Source organism: Hevea brasiliensis, chromosome 4 (genome assembly GCF_030052815.1).
Source record: "Hevea brasiliensis isolate MT/VB/25A 57/8 chromosome 4, ASM3005281v1, whole genome shotgun sequence".
NCBI lineage: Eukaryota > Viridiplantae > Streptophyta > Magnoliopsida > Malpighiales > Euphorbiaceae > Hevea > Hevea brasiliensis.
This window is the reverse complement of record NC_079496.1, coordinates 103296290-103313286: the sequence shown is the minus strand read 5'-3', so window position 1 is coordinate 103313286 and position 16997 is coordinate 103296290. Positions and strand designations below refer to the sequence as shown.

Here is a 16997-nt window from a genome sequence, read left to right as displayed (position 1 = left end):
ATCAGAAATTTTTTTCTCAAGGTTAGATGTGCTCACCTCATTAACCTTCATAGGTGTGTGATCCATTCTCATTCCAAACTGCTGAGAATTTGCTGCCATGTTAGCAATTAACCTCCTTGCCTCTTCTGGTGTCTTGTCAACCAAAGCTCCTCCACTAGCAGTATCTATCATACTGCAGTCCATTGGTAGAAGTCCTTTATAGAAATACTGAATCAAGATCTGCTTACTTATTTGATGATGGGGACAGCTTGCACACAGGTTCTTAAATCTCTCCCAATACTCATACAAACTCTCTCCATTGTACTGTCGGATTCCATAAATTTCTTTTCTTATGTTGGCAGCACGGGAAGTAGGAAAATACTTCTCTAGAAATATCTTCTTCATCCCATTCTATGAGTTGACAGATCCAGAAGGAAGATAATACAACCAATCCTTAGTTGTGCCTTCCAGTGAGAAGGGAAAAGCTCGAAGCTTGATTTGATCCTCTGAAACTCCTTGAGGTTTCATGCTAGAATAAACAACATGAAATTCTTTCAAATGCTTATGTGGATCCTCACCTACAAGACCATGAAACTTAGGCAACAAATGGATTAGTCCAGATTTTAACTCAAAAGCAACATTTAAAGCAGGGTATTGAATACACAAAGGCTGTTGGTTTAGGTCAGGAGCAGCTAACTCTTTCAAAGTTCTAGCAGCCATGGTTTCATTTTCAGAATTTGACTTTGACTCCAAATCTGAACTTAACTCCCTTGGAGATTGGGCTCCTTTAGATGTACTCGGAAACTACTTAGCCTGCTTAGCCAATTTTCTCAACTGTTTAGCTATTTTTTCTACTTCTGGATCAAAGATCAACTCACCAGATTAAGAAGTTCTTGTTATAAACAAAAAAAAATCAAAGTAAAAACAGAAAAATGCCTCAAAACCCTAGAAAAGATGGAATTTGGCCTTTTATTAGTCTTGATCAAAGCGTAGTTTTCTTCAAAATAGGTATAGGCCGCCCTCCAAATTCAACAAAATTTCTTATTGAATAGTAACACCGTAAAATTTTTTTCTCAAAAACCTAAAAATAGCAACACTTCACAAACAAAATTAATAACAAAATATTCTAACACTAAAAATACGAAATCCAATAAATTTTAGTCCTCGGCAACAGCGCCAAAATTCTTGATGGGTGTTGAATCCACCAGAAATTAAATTAACTAAAATTACCAATTATAAACTATTTTTTGTAGCAAGCGGTAAATCCAGGTCGAACTCTAAAGAGTGAATTATTAGATTTCGTGCAATTGTATATACTCATCAATTTGTATAGCAAGCGGTAAAGCGGTAAACCCTTGACTTCCCTATACTCATCAATTCGAGCCCAACACTCTTATTGACTCTAATTATTAATTGAGTTGGTATTAAGTAATTCTCATCAAATTAATAACTGCTTTAAGAAAAGGAAGTAGTTAAGCTGAACAATAATTTATGAAGCATAAATCATTTAATCCACCCTATTGTTTCCTTAGGTTATTATTGAAAACTGGGATCATAATTAATAAAACCTAATTACTACTCATGTTTAATCTTATACAAAAATTACGGATTATGAAGATGAACTAGCAATTGATCTCATCGAACAATCAACTAATAGGCCTTGTTAGCAAATCATTCAATAGATCGAAGACACTAAAATCAGAAAATAATAGATATTCAAAAAGACATAGATTAAATTAAGAACCTGGTCTCACAAATCAAGCAAAAGAACTTGAATCCCTTGAACTAAAATAAAAAACTTAGCCACTCATGTTCATAGCTTACAGAGAAATAAAATAAAGAAATCTAAAAGAAAGAGAATGGAAAGGCTGCTGAATTGTGTTAGAGGCATCTCTGAATTGTATATTTGAGTCAGTTGCTATCTCCTTTATTTATAATAAATGGTCTAGGGTTAGGTTTTTTTAGAGTCTCTATAAAAAATTGTAACTGGAGCAAAATCAGGAAACTGACTGTCGACGGATACACAACCCGTGTATCACTACACAGCCCAGGGCCGTGTAACTTACTGGAGTTGAGTGAGTCTGTTTTTGTATCGGCACAGAAAGTTACACGGGTCTCCAAGATTTACACGGGTCAAGTTACACTGCCCGTGTACTTTGTTTCTTCCTTGGCTCTCTAGATTTCTTCTGGCAGAATATTACATGGGTCTGTGGTTATATTTATACGACCCGTGTACTTTGTATCAACAACACTTCTCAATCCTTCGACCTTTCTAAGCTTCCTTCCACACTTCTATGCTCCGAAACTTCACTAAAACCCTGAAAAAATACAGCAAAAGTCAAATTTCTCCATTTAACACAATTATTTCGACAACTCTCTAAACATATGCCTAATAGATAAATATACTTAACCAACTGAATTAAATATAAAAACACACTAAAAACACTAAATGTGATGGGAGTAAAATTAATAAATTATACACTTATCAAGGGGGTGAATTGGACTTAAACAATTTTTCAGCCCTTGCTTGTAGCCTAATGAAAAATTGTAGCCTTGTTCAACTAAGTGCTCCTTTATATATAGTCAAAGTGATATGTGTTTCAATAATGTGTCCCTAAATTGTAATTCAAGATTCGATCAATATTTATAGCAATTTTTGACATAAAATGCATCACAAAATATTTAACTAATTTCTCAACCTACTCAATATATCTTCAAGTATATCAACTCAATCTATTCAATCAACATTCAATATCATGCATAAAAATTAAAGTACACAAAAATAAAGAGATTAAGGTTAGAGAAATCAAACACAATGATTTTTATAGTGGTTCGACTTAACTAGCCTACATCCACTCTCTCAAAGAACCCTCTTTGAGTCTTCTCTCCACTATTTGCCCTTTTAAAGGCAAGAGACCAAAAGTCCTTTACAACATTTTCAACACTAAGCTTTTACCAAGGTAGCTTGAACTCTTGACAAGTGTTATCTCTAGCACTCACACTCTCAAGCTTCAATAGGTGCTTGTACAACCTCTCTTAAATGCAATTTAATGTTTTGACACTCACTCTCACTCAATACAAATCAAACTATAAAGAAGAGATTAGTTGATTTGCCAATAGTAGCTCAAACTGCAACACCCTCACTGTAGCAATTCTGTACATTCTACTGTTCTGGTGACTGGTGTCAGTCCAGACAGTTAGAACGTCTGAAAAAATATTTAGACTAAAGTGAAGAGCCATAATTAACTTAAATATTAACAAGAAAAATATAGGAAAAATTTTAGAAATAAAATACAACTAAGTTAAATGAGTCGGTGCCCTAGTGATGGGTAACCTAGTAGGAAGTTACGGTTTTCTCAGCTAGAAGCCCTAAACCCAGGGAAAAATTTATGACATAATTTTTGGGACTCCAGAGAAGAGTCATTGAGGTTTCGATGGCATTAGAATGCCAAGAAAATGCTTCAAAAAATTTTTAGATCGGTATAAATAATTTTGGCTCGATAAGCCAAATGGAGGGTATTTTGGTCATTTCATCTTCAGAGATGATTTTTAACCAACTTGTCCAATTAAGTAAATAAATTATATGACATAAAATGTGAATAAATATTGTTAAAAAAATTGAATTAAAAATGAATAGAAAAAAAGAAAGGAAAAATGAAGAAAAATAGGACTTTTGACATCATATGATGTCATTATTAAAACCTCCACCAATCAAATTTCACTAAGCTATAATAAGTCATCTTAAAGAGAGTTAAGTGGGCATAAATTAAAAAGAAAAATCTTTATTCCCTACCTCTCTTAACCCAGCCAAAATCGTCCCTAACCCCAAACCCCCATTAAAGCTTTATCAAGCTTTATAGCCCATACCATTTCACCTCAAAATCCCTCACTCTCTTCATAAAAAGTTTTCCTCACCCCTTAAACTCTCTCAAGCCAGCAAAAAGAAAAAGAAAAAAGGAAGGTTTTTCAAGCTTGGGAGTTAGCTCCAACAAGTTTAGTGCTAATTTGATTGCATAATAGTTGTGCATGGCTGCCATTGAACATCATTTTGGTGTTTTAATTCATGGATTGTATGTATATAGAGAATTGAAATTGTTGGAGTTAGGGTTTGGGAAAAACCTAGGGTTTTGCTCATGTATTGGTGAAAGGAAATTCTAATGGTCAATTAGTGACCATTTGGTTATGTTTAAGTAGGAATTGAAGTGAATTGTGCCATGGGAATTCAGGTAAGAGGTGCTGCCTTGAGTGCCCTGCAGGTCTGGATGTGAGTCCAGCATGTTTGGGCAGCTATAACTTGAGTTGTAGAGGTTCAATTGGTGCAAAGCCAATTGGACATGAAATTAGACACATAATGGCATAATTTTGGTGAAGGAACTCTGTCCAGAAACTAAACATAGGATGCCCTAAAAATTGACCAAATCTGGGTGACTTACATTCTTCCTGGGCAAAATGACCAAATGAACATTGTTCATTCATTTGATCATAACTCAGTGTAGAAAATCCAATTGACCTGAATTTTTACCAATAGAAAGCTGAGATATAGCTCTACAACTTTCATGAAGAAAACAAACCCAAATTTTGACCATAACATGTCCAAAAACTGACCTGCAATCAATGTACAAAAACTGCAGAATTGATTCTGCCCATAAATTCTGGGAAAATTGCAATTCGGCCAGTTATGGTGTTTAGGCCATAACTTGAGCTACAAAACTCCAAATGGAGTGATTCAGAAAAATAAATGTAACTAGACACAATAAGGAACAACTTTGATGAGGAATATTTGGCCAAATTCTCACTGTAGAATGGCCTAATAGAATAGTGAACTTTAGCACCCAAAACTAAAATTTCTGATTTATTCACCATTGGTTAGAAGTATGGATTGGCAACTAATGCCAACACTTTTGGGAACCAAAATGTAGTAAATTTATGTGATTAGGACTCATGTAACTATTATGCATTGATAAGTCAATAATTTGACCTACATAGTAAAATGAATAGTAACCTTACATGTAAAGCATGAAAATTCAATCAATAACTTGGTAATGTGCCCTAGTACACCTAGTAAGATTGGTTTGGATAGGTTAGTATGCCAATAGGGTTCAGTTAGTAGTACTGCACATAGCATTATGCCATTATGTGATTTTATGGCTTTTAGCCATTATGATATTATGGTGATACTTGGCCTTGTGCCTAATAATTATTATAGCTTATTAGTTGTTCTGTTGCACACCGAGAGATACATATGTGACCGATGGTGTGACGGCCTGAGGTACTTGGTACCCAGTGCCAGTTCACCCGTTTATCCAGTCCAGTCATCCAGTATAGGTTACTTGGGCAACCAAAAATAGAAGTTGATAAATTTAATGAAATAATGGATATAACAAGTACTAAATAAATAAGACTATAAATAATTACCAAAAATTTGTCTGCATGAGACATCAATATAAACACTGCATATTTATTTCTTTTTAGTTCTCTTTATTTTATTATTAGCACCACTAAGCATGATTACTTAGGGCGTCGCTTTTTGCCACGCGTAGGTTCTGGAGAGACTGATAGAGAGCCTAGCAAACCACAGACTAAGTGAGGTCACAGATCTGTATAGAGTCAGAGTCACCTCTCATCTGCAATGCATCAGTGGTAGGACCTTTAGGTTCCTTTTGAAATTTTGTTTTTGCATTTTGTAATAGGTAATAGTTTGTGATTTGTAAATTATGAACTCATGTAAATAGTATATTTATGTAATCATATGTTGATGTACATATTTTATAAAATTTCGTTAATTAATATAATTTGAGAATATCTTCATAAAATTAAATTTGATTTTGATCTGAATGAAATTGTGGATTCATGTTGAAAACTTGAGATGGTTGTGATTGTTGAAAATTGTTGAGACCATGTTGATGGTTATTGGAGTTTGAGAATATGGATGAATGTTTTTGAAGTGTTTTTCACAGGTTCTGAAGAACTATTTTCTCCATTTTTAGCCGGTACTCTGCCTGATTTTCTATAAAATTTTCGAAACCTCCAATGAATTTATAATTTCAATAAATGACTTAAATGAGTTAAATTTCACAAATTGCACTTTATAACCATAAACAAATAAATTAAGGAAGGATAAAAATAATTGGGGTAAAATTGGGTGTTCCGGTACACTGTGTGGCATATCTTGCTTTGCTACACTGTAGACGGGTAAGGGGTGTCACATTTAGCGGTATTAGAGCACGGTTTAGGCGTTTCTGGGTCTAGATCGAGTCCATACCATGCATTGTATTTGTAAGAGTCGAGGTGACACTAATGCAGATCTGTTTAGTTTTCTTATTTTGATTAGGATATGGACCCCACATCTCAAAGGGCAATTGAGGAGGAAGTGGAGAGTCATGCTCCACCTGCAGCAGCTGAGACTGGGGGTATGGGAGAACCTGCTCCACTTGCTCCAGCAGAGCCTGCTCAGCCTCCACAGGCCATGTTCCAGCAAATGGCCAAGTTTTTCAGACAAATGGCAGGGGTAATGCCACCACCACCACCTCCACGGCAGAAATCCCATTTGGAAAAACTGAGGAAATTTAGAGCAATGGATTTCTTTGGCAAGAGAGAAGATGATTCTGTTGCAGCTGAGAACTGGTTGAACAGAACGGGAAGAGTTTTAAAACAACTTCATTGCACTCCAAAGCAAAACTTAGAAGCTGTTGTATCTCTACTGCAAGATGATGCCTATTAATAGTGGGATACAGTGTCCAGTGAAGTGCAGCTAGAACAAATAACCTGGGACTTCTTCCTCTCAGAGTTTAAAAAGAAGTATGTGGGTAGTGTATATCTGGAAGAGAGGAGAAGAGAATTCATTAACCTGAGACAGAGACAACTGACAGTGGCAGAGTATGAAAAAGAATTTGTCAGATTAAGCCGTTATGGAAGGGAGATAGTCCCTCATGAGGCCAAAAGGTGTAAAAGATTTGAAGAGGGACTAAATGACAACATAAAGATAATGATCACTGCCTTGGGAATCACAGACTTCACCAAGTTAGTCGAAGCTGTAATAAAAAGTTGAGAGTGTCAGAATAAGTGAGCAGAACAGAAGAGAGAGACAGCAGAAGAGGGGCCCGGGTTAATCTAACTCATCTCCTGCACCTGGGAAGAAGTTCAAAGGTCCACCGCCGAGTTCAGTCACCTCAAGGTCGTGGTCACCCTAGGGGCCTAGGCCACAGTTCACACCTAGGAGAGGCCAGTCCACACCATCAGTGGGCAGCTCTCCAAGGACCGTGTTCAGGGGACCAGCCCCAATATCTTTTGCATGTCCGCACTGCTTGAAATGGCTTAAGGGGGAGTGTTGGAGAGTGACGGGTGCCTGCTTAAGGTGTGGGTTGACAGAGCATCAATTAAGGAACTGTCCACGTAGAACTACTATAGCTGCTCCAGCACAAGCAGATAGACCTGCCCCTATACCTCAAAGGGGTAGGAAGTCCGGTAAATCTGAGGCAGTTGGTCCATCACTGAGGCCTGCATCTGAGTCAGCTAAGAGGCCAAAGGCCAGAGCACTTGCCAGAGCTTATGCTATGAGAGCCCAGGAGGAGCATGATGCCCCAGATATTATCAGGGGTACGTTCTTCCTCTATACTTTACCTGTGCATGCATTGGTGGATCCAGGATCTACCCATTCATATATCTGCATCAAGCTACCCGTAGAAAGGGGAGTTTCAGTAGAGGAGAGTAATCAAGACATTCTGGTCATAAATCCACTAGGCCACAGTGTGGTAGTGAATAAGGTGTATAAAGGTTGCCCATTGAGGATTCAGGGGTATTAATTCTCGGCAGACCTAATTGAATTGCCCTTCCACGAGTTTGACATGATTTTGGGAATGGACTGGTTATCATGTCATCAGGCAATAGTTGATTATAAACTAAAGAGGATTTCTCTAAAAACTCCTGAGGGTAATGAGATTTTAGTTGTGGGTGAAAGGACAGATTTCCTATCCAACGTTATCTTAGCCATAGTTGCAAGAAAACTGATGAGAAAAGGCTATGAAGCCTACCTAGCCCATGTGGTGGATACTAGGCAGGCTAAGCCAGATCTGTGTGACATACCCACAGTAAGGGACTTCCCAGATGTGTTCCCTGAAGAATTGCCTGACTTGCCATCAGAAAGGGAAGTCAAATTTGCTATTGAAGTACTGCTAGGTACAGCACCAATCTCTATTGCTCCTTATAGGATGGCACCTACTAAGTTAAAGGAGCTGAAAATCCAGTTGCAGGAGTTACTGGATAAGGGGTTCATATGCCCTAGTGTGTCACCATGGGGAGCTCCAGTGCTATTTGTAAAGAAGAAGGATGGGACTTTGAGGTTATGAATCGATTACCGGCAGTTGAATAAAGTGACTGTGAAGAACAAGTATCCGTTGCCTAGAATTAATGATCTGTTTGATCAGTTGAAGGGAGTAGGAGTATTTTCCAAAATTGATCTCAGATCAGGGTATTATCAATTGAGGGTGAAGGATGCATATATGCCAAAGACTGCATTTAGGACCCGGTATGGGCATTATGAGTTTCTAGTGATGCCCTTTGGCCTAACAAATGCACCAGCAGCATTCATGGACCTTATTAACCGTATCTTCCATCCATACCTAGATCGGTTCGTAGTGGTCTTTATTGATGATATTTTAGTGTATTCCAAGACTAGGGAAGAACATGATGAACATTTGAGGATTGTTCTGCAAACCCTAAGAGAAAAGAAGCTACATGCTAAGCTGTCCAAGTGTGACTTTTGGTTGGGTGAGATTGCATTCCTTGGACATATAGTGTCAGCTGATGGGATTAGAGTGGATCCCAAGAAGATAGAAGCAGTGATGGAATGGAAGCCTCCTAGAAATACAACTGAGGTCAGAAGTTTCTTGAGGCTAGCTGGGTATTACAGAAGATTTGTGAAGGAATTTTCTTTAATAGCTGCTCTAATGACTAAGTTGTTACACAAGAATGTTAGATTTGACTGGAATGACAAGTGTCAGGCCAGTTTTGAGAAATTGAAGGCTATGTTAACAGAGGCACCAGTGTTAACATAGCCACTGTCGGGAAAGGACTTTGTGGTCTATAGTGATGCCTCACATAATGGGTTAGGGTGTGTATTGATGCAAGAAGGGAAGGTGGTTGGTTATGCTTCCAAGCAGCTAAGGCCACATGAACAGAATTACCCTACCCATGATCTAGAATTTGCAGTAATTATCTTCACACTGAAGATATGGAGGCACTACTTGTATGGTGAAAAGTGCTACATTTACACAGACCACAAAAGTCTGAAATATTTGCCAACCCAGAAGGAGCTCAACCTTAGACAGAGGCGATGGATTGACTTCCTGAAGGACTATGATTGTGTGATTGACTACCATCCTGGGAAGGCAAATGTAGTTGCAGATGCTTTGAGCAGAAAATCCATCATAGCTTTGAGATCATTGAATGCCCATCTATCTTTGGCTCGAGATGGAGCTATTTTGGCTGAGTTGCAAGTAAGGCCAAACCTGCTACAGCAGATTTTAGATGGGCAGAAGGTAGATGAGAAGTTAATGGCTACTATGAGCAAAATCCTATAAGGGAAAGAAACTGACTATAAAGTGAAAGCAGATGGGTGTCTGTACTACAAAGGATAATTGAAAGCCAGTATTTTAAAAGAAGCACACACCAGTATTTATGCTATGCACCCAGGATGTACAAAAATGTATCATGATCTGAAGCTTCATTATTAGTGGCCTGGTATGAAGAAGGACATAACCGATTATGTGACTAAATGCTTGACATGTCAGCAAGTCAAGGCAGAACATCAAGTTCCATCGGGTTTGCTACAGCCTATATGCATACCTGAATGGAAATGAGATCAGGTCACCATGGATTTTGTAAGTGGTCTACCTCTCACCCAGAAGAAGCATGACGCAGTATGGGTGATAGTGGATAGATTGACGAAGTCAGCACACTTTCTGCCAGTTAGGACTGACTACTCACTAGAGAAGTTAGTAGAATTGTATATCAGTGAGATAGTTAGATTGCATGGAATTCCACTTTCCATCATATCTGATCGAGACCTAAGGTTTACATCAATTTTTTGGAAGAAGTTGCATGAATCCTTGGGTACACAACTCCACTTCAGCACAGCTTTCCATCCTCAGATGGATGGGCTATCAGAAAGAGTAATCCAGGTAAACAATTAAAACCAATTGAACTAATACAAATATTGAACTGAAATAATAATAATAACATGAAATATATGTCAGGTTCTTGAGGATATGCTGAGGAGTTATCTCATTAAGTTTGAGGGAAGTTGGGATAGATACCTTCCACTGGTAGAATTTGCATACAACAATAGCTACGAAGCTAGCATCCAAATGGCCCCGTATGAAGCAATGTATGGAAGGAAATGTAGAACTCCATTGTGTTGGACTGAATTGGGCGAAGATAAACTGGTAGGGCCAGACCTGGTGAAACAGACTGAGGAGAAAGTAAAGTTAATTAAAGCCAATCTGAAGGTTGCCTCAGACAGATAAAAATCCTATGCTGACCTGAAGAGAAAAGAAATAGAATATGCAGTTAGCGATAAAATGTTCCTCAAGGTGTCACCATGGAAAAAAGTATTGAGGTTTGGAAGAAAAGGTAAGTTAAGCCCTAGGTTCATTGGCCCATATGAAGTCATTGAACGCGTGGGTCTAGTGGCTTACATGCTAGCTTTACCACAAGAGCTGGATGAAATCCATAATGTGTTCCACGTATCTATGCTAAGAAGATACCGTTCAGATCCTTCACATATCATCTCCATGGAAGATATTAAAGTAGAACCGGATTTGACATATGAAGAAGAACCCATACGGATCCTGGCTCGGGAAGTGAAGGAGTTGAGGAGCAAACAGATTCCATTGGTGAAAGTGCTTTAGAGGCACCACAACACCGAGGAGGCAACTTGGGAAAGTGAAGAGACGATGAGGCAATAGTTCCCTCAACTGTTTGCATCAAGTAAATTTCGAGGATGAAATTTAAATTAGAGGGGAAGAGTTGTAACAACCTCACTGTAGCAATTCTGTACATTCTACTGTTCTGGTGATCGGTGTCTGTCCAAAAAGTTAGAACGTCTGAAAAAATATTTAAACTAAAATGAAGAGCCATAATTAACTTAAATATTAATAAGAAAAATATAGAGAAAATTTTAGAAATAAAATATAACTAAGTTAAATGAGCCGGTGCCCTAGTGATGGGTAACCTAGTAGGAAGTTGTTGTTTTCTCAGCTAGAAGCCCTAAACCCAAGAAAAAATTTATCAAATAATTTTTGAGACTCTAGAGAAGAGTCATTGAGGTTTCGATGGCATTAGAATGCCAAGAAAATGCTTAGAAAAATTTTTAGATTGATATAGACGATTTTGGCTCGATGAGCCAAACGGAGGGCATTTTGGTCATTTCGTCTTCAGAGATGATTTTTGACCAACTTGTCCAATTAATTAAATAAATTTTATGACATAAAATGTGAATAAATATTGTTAAAAAAATTAAATTGAAAATGAATAGAAAGAAAAGAAAGGAAAAATGAAGAAAAATGGGACTTTTGACATCATATGATGTAATTATTAAAGCCTCCACCAATCAAATTTCACCAAGCTATAATAAGTCAACTTAAAAAGACTTAAGTGGGCAGAAATTAAAAAGAAAAATCTTCATCCCCTACCTATCTCAACCCATCCAAAATCGTCCCCAACCCCAAACCTCCATTAAAGCCTTATCAAGCTTTATACCCCATACTATTTCACCTCAAAATCCCTCACTCTCCTCACAAAAAGTTTTCCACACCCCTTAAACTCTCTCAAGCCAGTAAAAAGAAGAAGAAAAAAAAGGAAGGTTTTGCAAGCTTGGGAGTTAGCTCCAACAAGATTAGTGCCAATTTGATTGCATAATAGTTGTGCATGGCTGCCATTGAACATGATTTTGGTGTTTTAATTCATGGATTGTATGTATATAGAGAATTGAAATTGTTGGAGTTAGGGTTTGGGAAAAACCTAGGGTTTTGCTCATGTATTAGTGAAAGGAAATTCTAATGGTCAATTAGTGACCATTTGGTTATGTTTGAGTAGGAATTGAAGTGAATTGTGCCATGGGAATTGAGGTTAGAAGTGCTACCTTGAGTGTCCTGCAGGTCTGGATGTGAGTCCAGCATGTTTGGGCAGCTATAACTTGAGTTGTGTAGGCTCAATTGGTGCAAGGCCAATTAGACATGAAATTAGACACATAATGGCATAATTTTGGTGAAGGAACTCTGTCTAGAAACTAAACATAGGATGCCCTAAAAATTGACCAAATTTGGGTGACTTACATTCTACCTGGGAAAAATTACCAAATGAATAATGTTCATTCATTTGGTCATAACTCAGTGTAAAAAGATCCAATTGACCTAAATTTTTATCAATAGAAAGCTGAGACATATCCCTACAAATTTAATGAAGAAAATAAACCCAAATTTTGACCATAACATGTCCAAACACTGACTTGCAGTCAATGTACAAAAACTGCAGAATTGATTCTGCCCAGAAATTTTGGAAAAATTACAATCTGGCCAGTTATGGTATTTAGGCCATAACTTGAGCTACAAAACTCCAAATGGAGTGATTCAAAAAAAGAAATGTAACTACACACAATAAGGAACAACTTTGATGAGGAACATTTAGCCAAATTCTCACTGTAGAATGGCCTAATAGAACAGTGAACTCTAGCACTAAAAACTAAAATTTCTGATTTATTCACCTTTAGTTAGAAGTATGGATTGGCAACTAATGCCAACACTTTTTGGAACCAAAATGTGTTAAATTTATGTGATTAGGACTTATGTAACTATTTTGCATTGAAAAGTCAATAATTTGACCTAAATAGTAAAATGAATAGTAACCTTATATGTAAAGCATAAAAATTCAATCAACAACTTAGTAATGTGCCCTAGTACACCTAGTAAGATTGGTTTGGATAGGTTGGCATGCCAATAAGGTTCAGTTAGCAGTACTGCACATGGTATTATGTCATTATGTGATTTTATGGCTTTTAGCCATTCTGATATTATGGTGATACTTGGCCTTGTGCCTAATAATTATTACAGCTTATTAGCTGTTCTATTGCACACCGAGAGATAGATATGTGACCGATGGTGTGACGGCCCGAGGTACTTTGTACCCAGTGCCAGTTTACCCGTTTATCCAGTCCAGTCATCCAGTATAGGTTACTTGGGCAACCAAGAATAGAAGTTGATAAATTTAATGAAATAATAGATATAACAAGTACCAAATAAATAAGATTACAAATAATTACAAAAAATTTGTCTGTATGAGATATCAATATACTCACTGCATATTTATTTCTTTTTAGTTCTCTTTATTTTATTATTGGTACTACTAAGTATTATTGTTTAGCGAGTCGCTTTTTGCCACGTATAGGTTCTGGAGAAACTGATAAAGAGCCCAGCAGACCACAGACTGGGTGAGGTCACAGATCTATATAGAGTCAGAGTCACCTCTCATCTACAGTGCATTAGTGGTAGGACCTTTAGGTTACTTTTGAAATTTTGTTTTTGCATTTTGTAATAGGTAATAGTTTGTGATTTGTAAATTATGAACTCATGTAAATAGTAAATTTATGTAATTATATGTTGATGTACATATTTTGTAAAATTTCGTTAATTAATATGATTTGAGAATATCTTCATGAAATTAATTTTGATTTTGATCTGAATGAAATTGTGGATTCATGTTGAAAACTTAAGATGGTTGTGATTGTTGAAAATTGTTGAGGCCATGTTGATGGTTATTGGAGCTTGAGAATATGGATGAATGTTTTGGAAGTGTTTTTCACAGGTTCCGAAGAACTATTTTCTCCATTTTTAGCCGGTACTCTGTGGGATTTTCTATAAAATTTTTGGAATCTCCAATAAATTTATAATTTCAATAAATGACTTAAATGAGTTAAATTTCACAAATTGCACTTTATAACCATGAAGAAATAAATTAAGAAAGGATAAAAATAATTGGGATAAAATTGGGTGTTCCGGTACACTGTGTGGCATATCTTGCTCGGCTACACTGTAGACAGGGAAGGGTGTCACACAAACACTTTTAAAGCTCTTGAATGGAAGCAATAAATGAAAATTCAAGATTGGAGTGCAATTGTAAGCTTTCATCAAGTGTAAAATGAAGTAAAGAAGGTGTATTTATAGTCCCAAATCATTTTAAACTGTTTGAAACCTTTTTGGAACATGTATACGCTTTGTTCTAGGCAAAATAGCTGTTATTTTGTCTTTTTGTACAAAGTTGAGCAACTCTGATCATTTAGCAAACTAATGAAATTTTTGGCAACAGTAGTAAACTAGATAGCAAACTAATATTTTCGCAAACACATTAGCAAACTAATATTTTAGCAAACAAGTTAGCAAACTAATTTACCAGATGCCTATTTCAAATTATAATCTTTAAAAATCTAATTTACACCTTAAAAAAATATATATTCCAATAGCAATATCCAAGGTCATGATGAGAGACAATTTTATAAAGTAATTAAAAGAAAAATTAATTTTGAGCTCCATTTGACTAAAACTTTCATCTATTCTTTTTTACACAAGTCCTAAGACTCAATTTCTAACTCTATGACTTTCATACCTTTACTTTGAGTTTTAGCTTTCATAATCTTGTTCTTTCTCAACTTTGATTCATCTTGAGATGCCTTTTAGTGCTCTTCCTCCTTTGATGCAACCTCAAAGATTCTTCATGAATAAGAGAAAAAAATCTACACGTCACTTAAAATTGAGTTAGATAGATTCTATTGGAGTTTTGTTATCATCAAAATCAATGCTCATTTTGAGCTACATGGGGTCAACAGATACAATTGCACCCAATATCAAACATTAGGATACCAAACCAAAATTGAAACGTTAGGATAAAATAGCAAATTGACAAAAAGGTTTAGTACTTTTTGTCCAATTGCCCTAATTTTAAAGGGAGCTACATCTATAGTTCTGAAAGAAAATGAACTTGAAAGATGGAAAAGGCAGAGAAAGAAAGGCAAATATAAAGAAAGAAAGCCAAGTTTCAGTATGTAAGATATTAGTTTTAGTCATTGAAATTCATTACAGGTCCTAATAGTAGCATGTGGTCTATAATTGAAATACATTTTGTTGATTATTATTTCTTTCTTCATTGTTGAGGACAAGAATGATTTAAAGGAGTGGGGATGTTATGACTAAGGAGTACGTAGAGTAGCAAGTGACTGAGGAATAGCTCAGTTAGCTTAAATGGTAGTTTCGACAGTTAGAAATAAAGGAAAGAGTAGTATTGCAGTTACAACTATCTTAGAAGAATAATTACAACTATTGGAAGTAGTTTTTAGCTGGATTATCTATAAAAATAGAAAGAATACTTAAAAGCATTCATTCTAAGATCAACACTATTAACATTCCACATTGGTTCAGGACAGGAGTAATATGCCTTTTATAAAGCTTTGGGCCCAATTTTTTAAATATGGTATCAGAGCCTCTCTAACTAATATTAGGTCTCCTACTAGTGTTTTACGCTCCAAGTGTTCACTCCTGAGCATAAAGGAGGTGTGTTAATATCAAACATCAATTTAGGATAAGGATAGTGTGCCCCTTATAAAGATTTGTGCACTCTTCTCTTTTAAGCTAGCTTTTGGAGGTGAATTAGGCCTGACCCATTTTCTTAATATGTTATCAAAGCCTCCTCAATCGATGTTGAGCCTCACATAAGTGTTTCATGCTCTAGATGTTCAGTCTTAGGCATGAGGAGTGTGTGTGTTAATATCCCACATCAATTTGGGATAGGGGTACTGTACGCCTTATAAAGCATTAGACACTTCTCCCTTTTTAAGTTTACTTTTAGGGGGGAGTTAGGCCCACCCATTTTCTTAAAACCAAATCCATTTTCTTATCATGGTATCAAAATTTTTATTGACTGGTGTTTGGGCCTCCTATAAGTATTTCATGCTCCAAGTGTTAGCCTTTGGATTGAGGAAGTGTGTTAAGTATCCCACATCGGTTAGGCATGTAGGTAATGCACTCCTTGTAAAGACTTGGGTGATCCTTTCCCCTTTAGCTAGCTTTAAGGGGTAGCTGGCTTTTAGGAATGAGTTAAGTCCGATCTATTTTCATATCAAATACAAATAATTATCTTTCTTTCTTCTCTATTTCTCTCTAAATCTTCTCCCTTTTTTCTTTTCTTTTCTCAACCCAATTTATTTCTCTCTTTTTCTCCCTATTTCTTCTATTTCAAAGTGCATTACACGTGTAATACATAACAGAGCCATATTCCTTTTCCATGATTTAAGAGAGAGACATTCCATGCAATTAAGTAGTTGCTTTAGCTAATCCAATTTTGACTTTAAGTAAATATCTCAATAATTCCACCATTACATGGCAACTAATTAGGATGAAAATATTATTTTTTTTAAGGCCTAATGGAAAAATTCATGATTATAGCTAATTCTTTAAAGTTTTTGTATTGTAGCCTAACTTTTATAATTTGTTGCAACTGTAGCCAAAAGCTAAATTGAATTTGCAAAAGTTATCTATAAATTACAATATAGTCCTTGAAGTTTTGTTTGATTAACAAAATAGTCCATTGTTATAAATTTTATATTTAAAAAGAAAAGATATTTTGCATTTATTATGTATAATAAATATTACAAAATGTATTTTATATTTATTTATAATTGAAATTTTATACTAAAAAATCATTTTTATTTATTGGAATTAACTTAATTATTTTTTGAATCAAGCGAAAAAAATCCATGTATCCAAAAATAAGATGTAAAAAATAAATTCATACTATTTTATAAAGCATATTTGAAAAGAATATATTATATATGAATTGTGACATCTATTAAATAAAATACACATTTTAATTAGAGTCAACTATATATTAGACGCATGATTAAAAAATTCTCAATTATAACTAAAATTTCCTTTTTATTTTGATAAGAGAATAAATTAATTGCAAAAATAAAATCT

The 16997-nt window shown here is 35.8% G+C and overlaps 1 non-coding gene across 1 annotated transcript; it reads left to right on the top strand.

Moving 5' to 3' along the window:
• The first annotated feature begins 229 nt into the window (after positions 1-229).
• LOC131179578 (small nucleolar RNA R71) lies at positions 230-336 on the top strand. Its single transcript, XR_009148469.1, has one exon. It is a non-coding gene; the product is annotated as a small nucleolar RNA R71 (small nucleolar RNA).
• The last annotated feature ends 16661 nt before the right edge of the window (positions 337-16997 follow it).